Source organism: Chiloscyllium punctatum, unplaced genomic scaffold, assembly GCF_047496795.1.
Source record: "Chiloscyllium punctatum isolate Juve2018m unplaced genomic scaffold, sChiPun1.3 scaffold_404, whole genome shotgun sequence".
NCBI lineage: Eukaryota > Metazoa > Chordata > Chondrichthyes > Orectolobiformes > Hemiscylliidae > Chiloscyllium > Chiloscyllium punctatum.
The window spans coordinates 4,954-19,402 of record NW_027310138.1 but is presented as its reverse complement, the minus strand read 5'-3'; the positions used below and the strand labels follow the sequence as shown (position 1 = coordinate 19,402).

Below are 14,449 nucleotides of genomic sequence, written 5' to 3'. Positions count from 1 at the left end.
AATACACACACATACACACACACAGAAATACACACACTCACATACACAGAAATACACACACATACACACACACAGAAATACACACACTCACATACACAGAAATACACACACATACACACACACAGAAATACACACACTCACATACACAGAAATACACACACATACACACACACAGAAATACACACACTCACATACACAGAAATACACACACATACACACACACAGAAATACACACACTCACATACACAGAAATACACGCACATACACACACACAGAAATACACACACTCACATACACAGAAATACACACACATACACACACACAGAAATACACACACTCACATACACAGAAATACACTCACTCACATACACAGAAATACACACACATACACACACACAGAAATACACACACTCACATACACAGAAATACACTCACTCACACACACAGAAATACACTCACTCACATACACAGAAATACACTCACTCACATACACAGAAATACACACACATACACACACACAGAAATACACACACTCACATACACAGAAATACACTCACTCACACACACAGAAATACACTCACTCACACACACAGAAATACACACACATACACACACACAGAAATACACACACTCACATACACAGAAATACACTCACTCACATACACAGAAATACACACACATACACACACACAGAAATACACACACTCACATACACAGAAATACACACACATACACACACACAGAAATACACACACTCACACACACAGAAATACACACACACACACACACAGAAATACACACACATACACACACACAGAAATACACACACTCACATACACAGAAATACACACACTCACATACACAGAAATACACACACTCACACACAGAAATACACACACATACACATACACACGTGTGCACACAGAAATACACACAAAACTCACTCATATACACAGAAATACACACACATTCACCTACTCACACACACAGAAACACTCACCCACTCACACACACAGAAATACACACACTCACTCTCACTCACTTACACAGAAATACATACACACACTCACACACAGAAATACACACACTCGCATACACAGAAATACACACACATACACACACACAGAAATACACACACACACACACAGAAATACACACACACACTCACATAAACGGAAATACACACACACTCACACACACACAGAAATACACACACACACTCACATAAACGGAAATACACACACACATGCATACACAGAAATAATCACACTCACACACACAGACACACATACTCACACACACAAATACAGATAGACACACATGTATGTACACACACACTTACACATGCACTTACACACACATGCACACCCTGATATGCACACACACTCACATATAGACATAACACACACACACTGACAGAGGCACACTCAGGCACACACACACTCTTGAACGCACACACAAACATACACACCCTGTCACACTTAGACACACAGACACACATAAGATTACATTACATTACAGTGTGGAAACAGGCCCTTCGGCCCAACAAGTCCATACCGCCCCACCGAAGCGTAACCCATCCATACCCCTACATCTACCACTTACCTAACACTACGGGCAATTTCCCATGGCCAATCCACCCTAACCTGTACATCTTTGGACTGTGCGAGGAAACCGGAGCACCCAGAGCAAACCCACGCAGACACGGGGAGAATGTGCAAACTCCACACAGTCAGTCGCCCGAGGCGGGAATTGAACCCGGGTCCCTGGTGCTGTGAGGCAGCAGTGCTAACCACTGAGACACCGTGCCGCCCTTAAGCTTAACATAAGCTTAACAAGCACACACTCAGACACAGTGACACACACACACACACTCAGACACAGTGACACACACACACACTCAGACACAGTGACACACACACACACACACACACAGTGACACACACACACTCACACACAGTGACACACACACACACTCACACACAGTGACACACACACACACACTCAGACACAGTGACACACACACACACTCAGACACAGTGACACACACACACACACTCAGACACAGTGACACACACACACACTCAGACACAGTGACACACACACACACAGTGACACACACACACACTCAGACACAGTGACACACACACACACTCACACACAGTGACACACACACACTCAGACACAGTGACACACACACACTCACACAGTGACACACACACACACACACACAGTGACACACACACACACTCAGACACAGTGACACACACACACACACACACAAACCCACCCACAGACACACAGCCACCTGACAAACAGACATCTGTAGACACAGCCACAGAGGGTTCCTCCCCTGTGGTCTGTAACTCGGGAACTCGGGCTCTGTACCTGAGAACACTTCCTTTGGTGTGAACATTCTAGGCTGTGCCCGGGCAGAGCACACTGACCCTGCTGCCGCTCTCTCAATGTCCTGAATCCAGCGGTACCTTCGGTTAAGAACAGGTCGTTTCAGAGAGAACACTTCTCAAACTCCGACTCGCGAGGGGACAGCGAGTGCTCGACAACCCCACCAAAGGTCAGCGATTCAAACCCCAGGCTCTCCATCACTGCGGGCTTCCATGGTACTGTCCCAGTCTCTGAGCTAGCAGAGCCAGGTTCAAATGCACACTGGTCCAGCGTATTTCTGATTAGGAAAATATCTCCAAATGACTTGGGAGGGGTGGGGGTGCTGAGCTACAGGGAGAGGCTGAATAGACTGGGGCTGTTTTCCCTGGAGCGTCGGAGGCTGAGGGGTCATAGGGTCATAGTCATAGAGATGTACCCTTCGGTCCAAACCGTCCACGCCAACTAGATATCCCAACCCAATCTAGTCCCACCTGCCAGCACTTGGCCCACATCCCTCCAAACCCTTACTATTCATATACCCATCCAGATGCCTCTTAAATGTTGTCATTGTACCAGCCTCCACCACATCCTCTGGCAGCTCATTCCATACACGTACCACCCTCTGGGTGAAAAAGCTGCCCCTTAGGTCTCTTTTATATCTTTCCCATCTCCCCCTAAACCTATGCCCCCTAGTTCTGGACTCCCCCACCCCCAGGGAAAAGACTTTGTCTATTTACCCTATCCATGCCCCCCTCGTGATTTTATAAACCTCTATAAGGTCACCCCTCAGCCTCCGACACTCCAGGGAAAACAGCCCCAGCCTGTTCAGCCCCTCCCTGTAGCTCAAACACTCCAACCCTGGCAACATCCTTGTAAATCTTTTCTGAACCCTTTCAAGTTTCACAACATCTTTCCGATAGGAAGGAGACCAGAATTGCACGCAATATTCCCACAGTGGCCTAACCAATGTCCTGTACAGCCGCAACATGACCTCCCAACTCCTGTACTCAATACTCTGACCAATAAAGGAAAGCATACCAAACACCGCCTTCACTATCCTATCTACCTGTGACTCCACTTTCAAGGAGCTATGAACCTGCACTCCAAGGTCTCTTTGTTCAGCAACACTCCCTAGGACCTTACCATTAAGTGTATAAGTCCTGCTAAGATTTGCTTTCCCAAAATGGAGCACCTCGCATTTATCTGAATTAAACTCCATCTGCCACTCCTCAGCCCATTGGCCCATCTGGTCCAGATCCTGTTGTAATCTGAGGTAACCCTCTTCCCTGTCCACTACCCCTCCAATTTTGGGGTCATCTGCAAACTTACTAACTGTGCCTCTTATGCTCACATCCAAATCATTTATGTAAATGACAAAAAGTAGAGGGCCCAGCACCGATCCTTGTAGCACTCCACTGGTCACAGGCCTCCAGTCTGAAAAACAACCCTCCACCACCACCCTCTGTCTCCTACCTTTGAGCCAGTTCTGTATCCAAATGACTAGTTCTCCCTGTATTCCATGAGATCTAACCTTGTTAATCAGTCTCCCATGGGGAACCTTGTCGAATGCCTTACTGACCTCCATATAGATCACATCGACTGCTCTGCCCTCATCAATCCTCTTTGTTACTTCTTCAAAAAACTCAACCAAGTTTGTGAGACATGATTTCCCACGCACAAAGCCGTGTTGACTATCCCTAATCAGTCCTTGCCTTTCCAAATACATGTACACCCTGTCCCTCAGGATTCCCTCCAACCAATTACCCATCACTGATGACCTTATATAAAATCATGTGGGGCATAGATGAGATAAAGAGACAAGGTTTTTTACTGGGGTGGGGGAGCCCAGAACTACAGAGGCACAGAATCATAGAGCTCAGCATAGGAACAGACCCTTCGGCCCAACTCATCCATGCTGACCAGATATCCCAACCTAATCCCATTTGCCAGCACTTAGCCCATACCCCTCCAAACCCTTCCTATTCATGTCCCCATCCAGATGCCTTTTAAATGTTGTCATTGTACCAGCCTCCATCACTTCCTCTGGCAGCTCATTCCATACACACACCACCCTCTGCAAGTTAGAGATAGGAAGAGAGAGAGAATTAGAGTGAGAGAGACAGAGAAAGTGGGGGGGGGAGAGGAAGAGGGAGGGATTAGAGAGAGAAAGAAAGAGAGAGAAATGGGGGGGTAAAAGAGAGAGAGAGAGAAAAAGAGAGGGGGCAAAGGGAGAGGGAGGAATGAGAGAGAAAGAAAGAGAGAGAGAGAGAAATAGAGGGAGGGGGTAAAAGAGAGAGAGAGACAGAAAGACAGAGAGAATGAGAGGGAGGGAAAGAGAAAGGGGGATAGGGAGAAAAGGAGAGAGAAAGAGAGCGAGAGAGAAAGGGAGGGGAGGGGAGGGGAAAGGGGGAGAGAGCAAAATAGACAATAGACAATAGACAATAGACAATAGGTGCAGGAGTAGGCCATTCTGCCCTTCGAGCCTGCACCACCATTCAATATGATCATGGCTGATCATCCTTAATCAGTATCCTGTTCCTGCCTTATCTCCATAACCCTTGATTCCACTATCCTTGAGAGCTCTATCCAACTCTTTCTTAAATGAATCCAGAGACTGGGCCTCCACTGCCCTCTGGGGCAGAGCATTCCACACAGCCACCACTCTCTGGGTGAAGAAGTTTCTCCTCATCTCTGTCCTAAATGGTCTACCCTGTATTTTTAAGCGGTGTCCTCTGGTTCGGCACTCCCCCATCAACGGAAATATGTTCCCTCCTGCCAGAGTGACCAATCCTTTCATAATCTTATATGTCTCAATCAGATCCCCTCTCAGTCTTCTAAACACAAGGGTATACAAGTCCAGTCGCTCCAGTCTTTCAGTGTAAGGTAATCCCGCCATTCCAGGAATTGACCTCATGAACCTACGCTGCACTCCCTCAATAGCCAGAATGTCTTTCCTCAAATTTGGAGACCAGAACTGTACACAGTACTCCAGGTGTGGTCTCACCAGGGCCCTGTACAGCTGCAGAAGCACCTCTTTGCTTCTATACTCAATCCCTCTTGTTATGAAGGCCAGCATGCTATTAGCATTCTTCACTACCTGCTGTACCTGCATGCTTACCTTCATTGACTGGTGGACAAGAACACCCAGATCTCTCTGTACTGTCCCTTTACCTAAATTGATTCCATTGAGGTAGTAATCTGCCTTCCTGTTCTTGCCACCAAAGTGGATAACCATACATTTATCCACATTAAACTGCATCTGCCATGCATCTGCCCACTCACCCAACTTGTCCAGGTCACCCTGTAATCTCCTAACATCCTCATCACATTTCACCCTACCACCCAGCTTTGTATCATCAGCAAATTTGCTAATGTTATTGCTGATACCATCTTCTATATCATTTACATATATTGTAAAAAGCTGCGGTCCCAGCATTGATCCCTGCGGTACCCCACTGGTCACTGCCTGCCATTCCGAAATGGAGCCGTTAATCACTACCCTTTGTTTCCTATTAGCCAACCAATTCTCTATCCAAGGGATAAAAGGGAGAGAAGGGGGATTCAGAGAGAGAGGGAGGGGAGAGAGAGAGAAAGTGAGAGGGAGAAAGAGGAGAGAGAAAGAGGGAGAAAGAGAGAAAGGGAGAGAGACAGACAGACAGAGAGAGGGGAAGAGATAGAGAGAGAGAGAGAGAGAGACAGAGACAGTGAGAGAGAGAGAGAGAGAGAGAGGAAGGGAAGGGGGGAGAGAGAGAGGCAAGGGAGAGTGAGCTCAGTACAGGCAGGTATTGGACTGAGAGTGAGTTGTGTGGGGTAGGGATGGTGCCAGCCGTGGGGCTGACAGAACGATAGATCCAGTAGAGGATGGGCACTCACACATCATCCTGTCCCCGGGTCTCCCTGCAAGCTCCAGTATGTGGGTCCCAGGCACAGTAGGGGTCTCGGGATAACACACACTCCCCACAGCTGGGGTAGGCTGTGCAGTTGGAAACGGGCACCTCCAGTACCATCGTCGTTGAGGAGATATACAACACACCCTGAAAAGGAAGGCAGAACACATCAGGCACTGAGAGGCACACTGGGAGGGTCAGGGAGGGAGGGACACCGATACAGGCCGAGGGGGAGAGAGAGAGAGGGAGAGGGACACCGATACAGGCCGAGGGGGAGGGAGAGAGGGAGGGAGAGGGACACCGATACAGGCCGAGGGGGAGAGAGAGAGGGAGGGACAGGGACACCAATACAGGCCGAGGGGGAGGGAGAGGGAGGGAGAGGGACACCGATGCAGACCGAGGGGGAGAGAGAGAGGGAGGGAGGGGGACAGGGACACCGATACAGGCCGAGGGGGAGAGAGAGGGAGAGGGACAGGGAGAGGGACACCGATACAGGCCGAGGGGGAGAGAGAGAGAGGGAGAGGGACACCGATACAGGCCGAGGGGGAGGGAGAGAGGGAGGGAGAGGGACACCGATACAGGCCGAGGGGGAGAGAGAGAGGGAGGGACAGGGACACCAATACAGGCCGAGGGGGAGGGAGAGGGAGGGAGAGGGACACCGATACAGACCGAGGGGGAGAGAGAGAGGGAGGGAGGGGGACAGGGACACCGATACAGGCCGAGGGGGAGAGAGAGGGAGAGGGACACCGATACAGGCCGAGGGGGAGGGAGAGGGAGAGGGACAGGGAGAGGGACACCGATACAGGCCGAGGGGGAGAGAGAGGGAGAGGGACAGGGAGAGGGACACCGATACAGACCGAGGGGGAGAGAGAGGGAGAGGGAGAGGGAGAGGGACACCGATACAGGCCGAGGGGGAGAGAGAGAGGGAGGGACAGGGACACCGATACAGGCCGAGGGGGAGAGAGAGGGAGGGACAGGGACACCGATACAGACCGAGGGGGAGAGAGAGGGAGAGGGACAGGGAGAGGGACACCGATACAGGCCGAGGGGGAGAGAGAGGGAGAGGGACAGGGAGAGGGACACCGATACAGACCGAGGGGGAGAGAGAGGGACAGGGAGAGGGAGAGGGACACCGATACAGGCCGAGGGGGAGAGAGAGGGACAGGGAGAGGGACACCGATACAGGCCGAGGGGGAGAGAGAGGGAGGGAGAGGGACACCGATACAGGCCGAGGGGGAGGGAGAGGGAGGGAGAGGGACACTGATACAGGCCGAGGGGGAGGGAGAGAGGGAGGGAGAGGGACAGGGACACCAATACAGGCCGAAGGGGAGGGAGAGAGGGAGGGACAGGGACACCGATACAGGCCGAGGGGGAGAGAGAGGGAGAGGGACAGGGAGAGGGACACCGATACAGACCGAGCGGGAGAGAGAGGGAGAGGGAGAGGGAGAGGGACACCGATACAGGCCGAGGGGGAGAGAGAGAGGGAGGGACAGGGACACCGATACAGGCCGAGGGGGAGAGAGAGGGAGGGAGAGGGACACCGATACAGGCCGAGTGGGAGGGAGAGGGAGGGAGAGGGACACCGATACAGGCCGAGGGGGAGGGAGAGAGGGAGGGAGAGGGACAGGGACACCAATACAGGCCGAGGGGGAGGGAGAGGGAGAGGGAGAGGGACAGGGACACCAATACAGACCGAGGGGGAGAGAGAGAGAGGGAGGGAGAGGGAGAGGGACACCGATACAGGCCGAGGGGGAGAGAGAGAGGGAGGGACAGGGACACCGATACAGGCCGAGGGGGAGAGAGAGAGAGGGAGGGAGAGGGAGAGGGACATCGATACAGGCCGAGGGGGAGAGAGAGAGGGAGGGACAGGGACACCGATACAGGCCGAGGGGGAGAGAGAGGGAGGGAGAGGGACACCGATACAGGCCGAGGGGGAGGGAGAGAGGGAGGGAGAGGGACAGGGACACCAATACAGGCCGAGGGGGAGGGAGAGGGACAGGGACAGCGATACAGACCGAGGGGGAGAGAGAGAGAGGGAGGGAGAGGGAGAGGGACACCGATACAGACCGAGGGGGAGGGAGAGAGAGGGGGACAGGGACACCGATACAGGCCGAGGGAGAGGGAGAGGAAGGGAGAGGGAGAGGGACACCGATACAGACCGAGGGGGAGAGAGAGAGAGGGAGGGAGAGGGAGAGGGAGAGGGAGAGGGACACCGATACAGGCCGAGGGAGAGAGAGAGAGGGAGAGGGACAGGGACAGCGATACAGACCGAGGGGGAGAGAGAGAGAGGGAGGGAGAGGGAGAGGGACACCGATACAGACCGAGGGGGAGGGAGAGAGAGGGGGACAGGGACACCGATACAGGCCGAGGGAGAGGGAGAGGAAGGGAGAGGGAGAGGGACAGGGACACCGATACAGACCGAGGGGGAGAGAGAGAGAGGGAGGGAGAGGGAGAGGGACAGGGACACCGATACAGGCCGAGGGGGGAGAGAGAGGGAGAGGGAGGGAGAGGGAGAGGGACAGGGACACCGATACAGACCGAGGGGGAGAGAGAGAGAGGGAGGGAGAGGGAGAGGGAGAGGGACAGGGACACCAATACAGGCCGAGGGAGAGGGAGAGAGAGAGGGAGAGAGAGGGAGAGGGACACCGATACAGGCCGAGGGAGAGGGAGAGGAAGGGAGAGGGACAGGGACAGGGACACCGATACAGACCGAGGGGGAGAGAGAGAGAGGGAGGGAGAGGGAGAGGGAGAGGGACACCGATACAGGCCGAGGGAGAGGGAGAGAGAGAGGGAGAGAGAGGGAGAGGGACACCGATACAGACCGAGGGGGGGAGAGAGAGAGGGAGAGAGAGGGAGAGGGACACCGATACAGGCCGAGGGGGAGAGAGAGGGAGAGGGACAGGGACACCGATACAGGCCGAGGGGGAGAGAGAGAGAGGGAGAGAGAGAGAGGGAGAGGGACAGGGACAGCGATACAGACCGAGGGGGGGAGAGAGAGGGAGGGAGAGGGAGAGGGACACCGATACAGACCGAGGGGGGGAGAGAGAGAGGGAGGGAGAGGGAGAGGGACACCGATACAGGCCGAGGGGGAGAGAGAGGGAGAGGGACAGGGACACCGATACAGGCCGAGGGGGAGAGAGGGAGGGAGGGAGGGAGAGAGAGGGAGAGGGACAGGGACAGCGATACAGACCGAGGGGGAGAGAGAGAGAGGGAGAGAGAGAGAGGGAGAGGGACAGGGACAGCGATACAGACCGAGGGGGAGAGAGAGAGAGGGAGGGAGAGGGAGAGGGACACCGATACAGGCCGAGGGGGAGAGAGAGAGGGAGGGAGGGAGAGAGACAGGGACAGGGACACCGATACAGGCCGAGGGGGAGAGAGAGGGAGGGAGGGAGGGAGGGAGAGTGACAGGGACACCGATACAGGCCGAGGGGGAGAGAGGGAGGGAGGGAGAGGGAGAGAGACAGAGACACTGATACAGACCGAGGGGAGAGCGACAGGGAGGGAGAGGGAGAGGGACAGGGACACCGATACAGACCGAGGGGGAGAGAGAGGGAGAGGGAGAGGGAGAGGGAGAGGGAGAGGGACACCGATACAGGCCGAGGGAGAGGGAGAGGAAGGGAGAGGGAGGGAGAGGGACAGGGACACCGATACAGACCGAGGGGGAGAGAGAGAGAGGGAGGGAGAGGGAGGGAGAGGGACAGGGACACCGATACAGACCGAGGGGGAGAGAGAGAGAGGAGGGGAGGGAGAGGAACAGGGACAGGGACACCGATACAGGCCGAGGGGGAGAGAGAGGGAGGGAGGGAGGGAGGGAGAGTGACAGGGACACCGATACAGACCGAGGGGGAGAGAGAGTGAGAGGGACAGGGACACCGATACAGACCGAGGGGGAGAGAGAGGGAGAGGGAGAGGGAGAGGGAGAGGGAGAGGGACACCGATACAGGCCGAGGGAGAGGGAGAGGAAGGGAGAGGGAGGGAGAGGGACAGGGACACCGATACAGACCGAGGGGGGAGAGAGAGGGAGGGGAGAGGGAGAGGGGGAGAGGGACAGGGACACCGATACAGACCGAGGGGGAGAGAGAGGGAGAGGGAGAGGGAGAGGGAGAGGGAGAGGGACACCGATACAGGCCGAGGGAGAGGGAGAGGAAGGGAGAGGGAGGGAGAGGGGACAGGGACACCGATACAGACCGAGGGGGGAGAGAGAGGGAGGGAGAGGGAGAGGGAGAGGGACAGGGACACCGATACAGACCGAGGGGGAGAGAGAGGGAGAGGGAGGGAGAGGGACACCGATACAGACCGAGGGGGGAGAGAGAGGGAGAGGGAGGGAGAGGGACACCGATTACAGACCGAGGGGGAGAGAGAGGGGAGAGGGAGGGAGAGGGAGAGGGACAGGGACACCGATACAGACCGAGGGGGAGAGAGAGGGAGAGGGAGGGAGAGGGAGAGGGACAGGGACACCGATACAGACCGAGGGGGAGAGAGAGGGAGAGGGAGGGAGAGGGAGAGGGACAGGGACACCGATACAGACCGAGGGGAAGAGAGAGAGAGGGAGGGAGGGAGGGAGAGTGACAGGGACACCGATACAGACCGAGGGGGAGAGAGGGAGGGAGGGAGAGGGAGAGAGACAGGGACACCGATACAGACCAAGGGGGGGCAGAGAGAGAGAGAGAGAGAGGGAGGGAGACAGGGAGAGCGACAGAGACACCAACACAGACCGAGGTGGGGAGAGAGAAAGGGAGGGAGGGAGGGAGAATGACAGGGACACCGATAGAGGCCGAGGGGGAGAGAGGGAGGGAGGGAGAGGGAGAGAGACAGAGACACCGATACAGATCGAGGGGAGAGAGAGGGAGGGAGAGGGAGAGGGAGAGGGACACCGATACAGACCGAGGGGAAGAGAGAGGGGGAGAAGGACGGGGAGCCAGGACACAGAGCGACGGAGAGCGTGGGGACACAAGGATAGGGAGAGCTGGGAGAGGGAGGGACAGGGAGAGCTGGGAGACGCAGGGACAGGGAGAGCTGGGAGACACAGGGACATGGAGAGCTGGGAGAGGGAGGGACAGGGAGAGCTGGGAGAGGGAGGGACAGGGAGAGCTGGGAGACACAGGGACATGGAGAGATGGGAGAGGGAGGGACAGGGAGAGCTGGGAGACGCAGGGACAGGGAGAGCTGGGAGACACAGGGACAGGGAGAGCTGGGAGACACAGGGACAAAGAGAGCTGGGAGACACAGGGACATGGAGAGCTGGGAGACACAGGGACAGGCAGAGCTGGGAGACACAGGGACATGGAGAGCTGGGAGACACAGGGACAGGGAGAGCTGGGAGACGCAGGGACAGGGAGAGCTGGGAGACGCAGGGACAGGGAGAGCTGGGAGATACAGGAACAGGGAGAGCTGGGAGACACAGAGACAGGGTGAGCTGGGAGAGGGAGGGACAGGGAGAGCTGGAGAGGGAGGGACAGGGAGAGCTGGGAGAGGGAGGGACAGGGAGAGCTGGGAGATACAGGAACAGGGAGAGCTGGGAGAGGAGGGACAGGGAGAGCTGGGAGACGCAGGGACAGGGAGAGCTGGGAGATACAGGGACATGGAGAGCTGGGAGACACAGGGACAGGGAGAGCTGGGAGACACAGGGACAGGGAGAGCTGGGAGACACAGGGACAAAGAGAGCTGGGAGACACAGGGACAGGGAGAGCTGGGAGACACAGGGACAGGGAGAGCTGGGAGATACAGGGACATGGAGAGCTGGGAGAGGGAGGGACAGGGAGAGCTGGGAGACACAGGGACAGGGAGAGCTGGGAGACGCAGGGACAGGGAGAGCTGGGAGACACAGGGACAGGGAGAGCTGGGAGACACAGGGACAGGGAGAGCTGGGAGACACAGGGACAGGGAGAGCTGGGAGATACAGGGACATGGAGAGCTGGGAGAGGGAGGGACAGGGAGAGCTGGGAGATACAGGAACAGGGAGAGCTGGGAGACACAGGGACAGGGAGAGCTGGGAGACACAGGGACAGGGAGAGCTGGGAGACACAGGGACAAAGAGAGCTGGGAGACACAGGGACATGGAGAGCTGGGAGATACAGGGACATGGAGAGCTGGGAGAGGGAGGGACAGGGAGAGCTGGGAGACACAGGGACAGGGAGAGCTGGGAGACGCAGGGACAGGGAGAGCTGGAGACACAGGGACAGGGAGAGCTGGGAGACACAGGGACAGGGAGAGCTGGGAGACACAGGGACAGGGAGAGCTGGGAGATACAGGGACATGGAGAGCTGGGAGAGGGAGGGACAGGGAGAGCTGGGAGATACAGGAACAGGGAGAGCTGGAGACACAGGGACAGGGAGAGCTCGGAGACACAGGGACAAAGAGAGCTGGGAGCGGGAAGGACAGGGAGAGCTGGGAGACGCAGTGAGGGTGTTAAACGAGGAAGCTGACCATTGTGGATGAGAGCAGGACACTGTGGACAGACTCTGGGCCAGGGAACAGCTGCAACTCCTCAATAATGTGAGACCGAGTGTCCGATCTGAACGGCTTTGTGCAGATAACCTGAGGCTGGAGAAACACAGAGAGAGTATCTTCCTGAGGCTTTGGGGGGGACACAGTCCCTTCACATTCACACTGCTCCAGGTATCCCCACACAGACCCCCACACAGCCCCACACAGACCACCACATAGCCCCCACACCCCCACACACCCTACCGAGCCCCCACACAGCCCCCCACACCCCCACACACCGCACCGAGCCCCCACACACCCACACACCCCCACACACCCCACACACCCCCCCACACACACCACTGAGCCCCCACACACCCCACCGAGCCCCCCCACACACCCCACCGAGCCCCCACACACCCCACCGAGCCCCCACACACCCCACCGAGCCCCCACACAGCCCCCACACCCCCACACACCCCACCGAGCCCCCACACCCCCACACACCCCACCGAGCCCCACACACCCCCACACACCCCCCCACACACACCACCGAGCCCCCACACACCCCACCGAGCCCCCACACACCCCACCGAGCCCCCACACAGCCCCCACACCCCCACACACCCCACCGAGCCCCACACACCCCACCGAGCCCCACACACCCCACACCCCCACACACCCCACCGAGCCCCACACACCCCACACCCCCCACACCCCACCGAGCCCCACACACCCTACACACCCCCACAACCCCCACACACCCACCCCCACCGAGCCCCACACACCCCCACACACCCCACCGAGCCCCACCCACCCCACCGAGCCCCACACACCCCACCGAGCCCCACACACCCCACCGAGCCCCACACACCCCCACACACCCCACCGAGCCCCACCCACCCCACCGAGCCCCACACACCCCACCGAGCCCCCACACACCCCACACCCCCACACACCCCACCGAGCCCCCCACACACCCCACACCCCCACACACCCCACCGAGCCCCACACCCAACACCCCCACACACCCCACCGAGCCCCACACACCCCACCGAGCCCCACACACCCTACACACCCACACACCCCCACACACCCCCCGCACACACCCCACCGAGCCCCACACACCCCACCGAGCCCCACACACCCCACCGAGCCCCACACACCCCACCGAGCCCCACACACCCCACCGAGCCCCACCCACCCCACCGAGCCCCCACACACCCCACCGAGCCCCACACACCCCACCGAGCCCCACACACCCCACCGAGCCCCCACACACCCCACCGAGCCCCCACACACCCCACCGAGCCCACACACCCCACCGAGCCCCCACACACCCCACCGAGCCCCCACACACCCCACACCCCCACACACCCCACCGAGCCCCACACACCCCACCGAGCCCCACACACCCCCACACACCCCACCGAGCCCCCACACACCCCACCGAGCCCCACACACCCCCACACCCCCACACACCCCACCGAGCCCCACACACCCCACCGAGCCCCCACACACCCCACCCGAGCCCCCACACACCCCACACCCCCACACACCCCACCGAGCCCCACACACCCCACCGAGCCCCCACACACCCCACCGAGCCCCCACACACCCCACACCCCCACACACCCCACCGAGCCCACACACCCCACCGAGCCCCACACACCCCCACACCCCCACACACCCCACCGAGCCCCACACACCCCCCACACCCCACACACCCCACCGAGCCCCACACACCCCAC

At 57.6% G+C, this 14,449-nt stretch overlaps 1 pseudogene; it reads right to left on the bottom strand.

Moving 5' to 3' along the window:
• Positions 1–12,815, bottom strand: part of LOC140472676 (semaphorin-4B-like) — an 87,712-nt pseudogene extending 74,897 nt beyond the window's left edge.
• Positions 12,816–14,449: the final 1,634 nt, after the last annotated feature.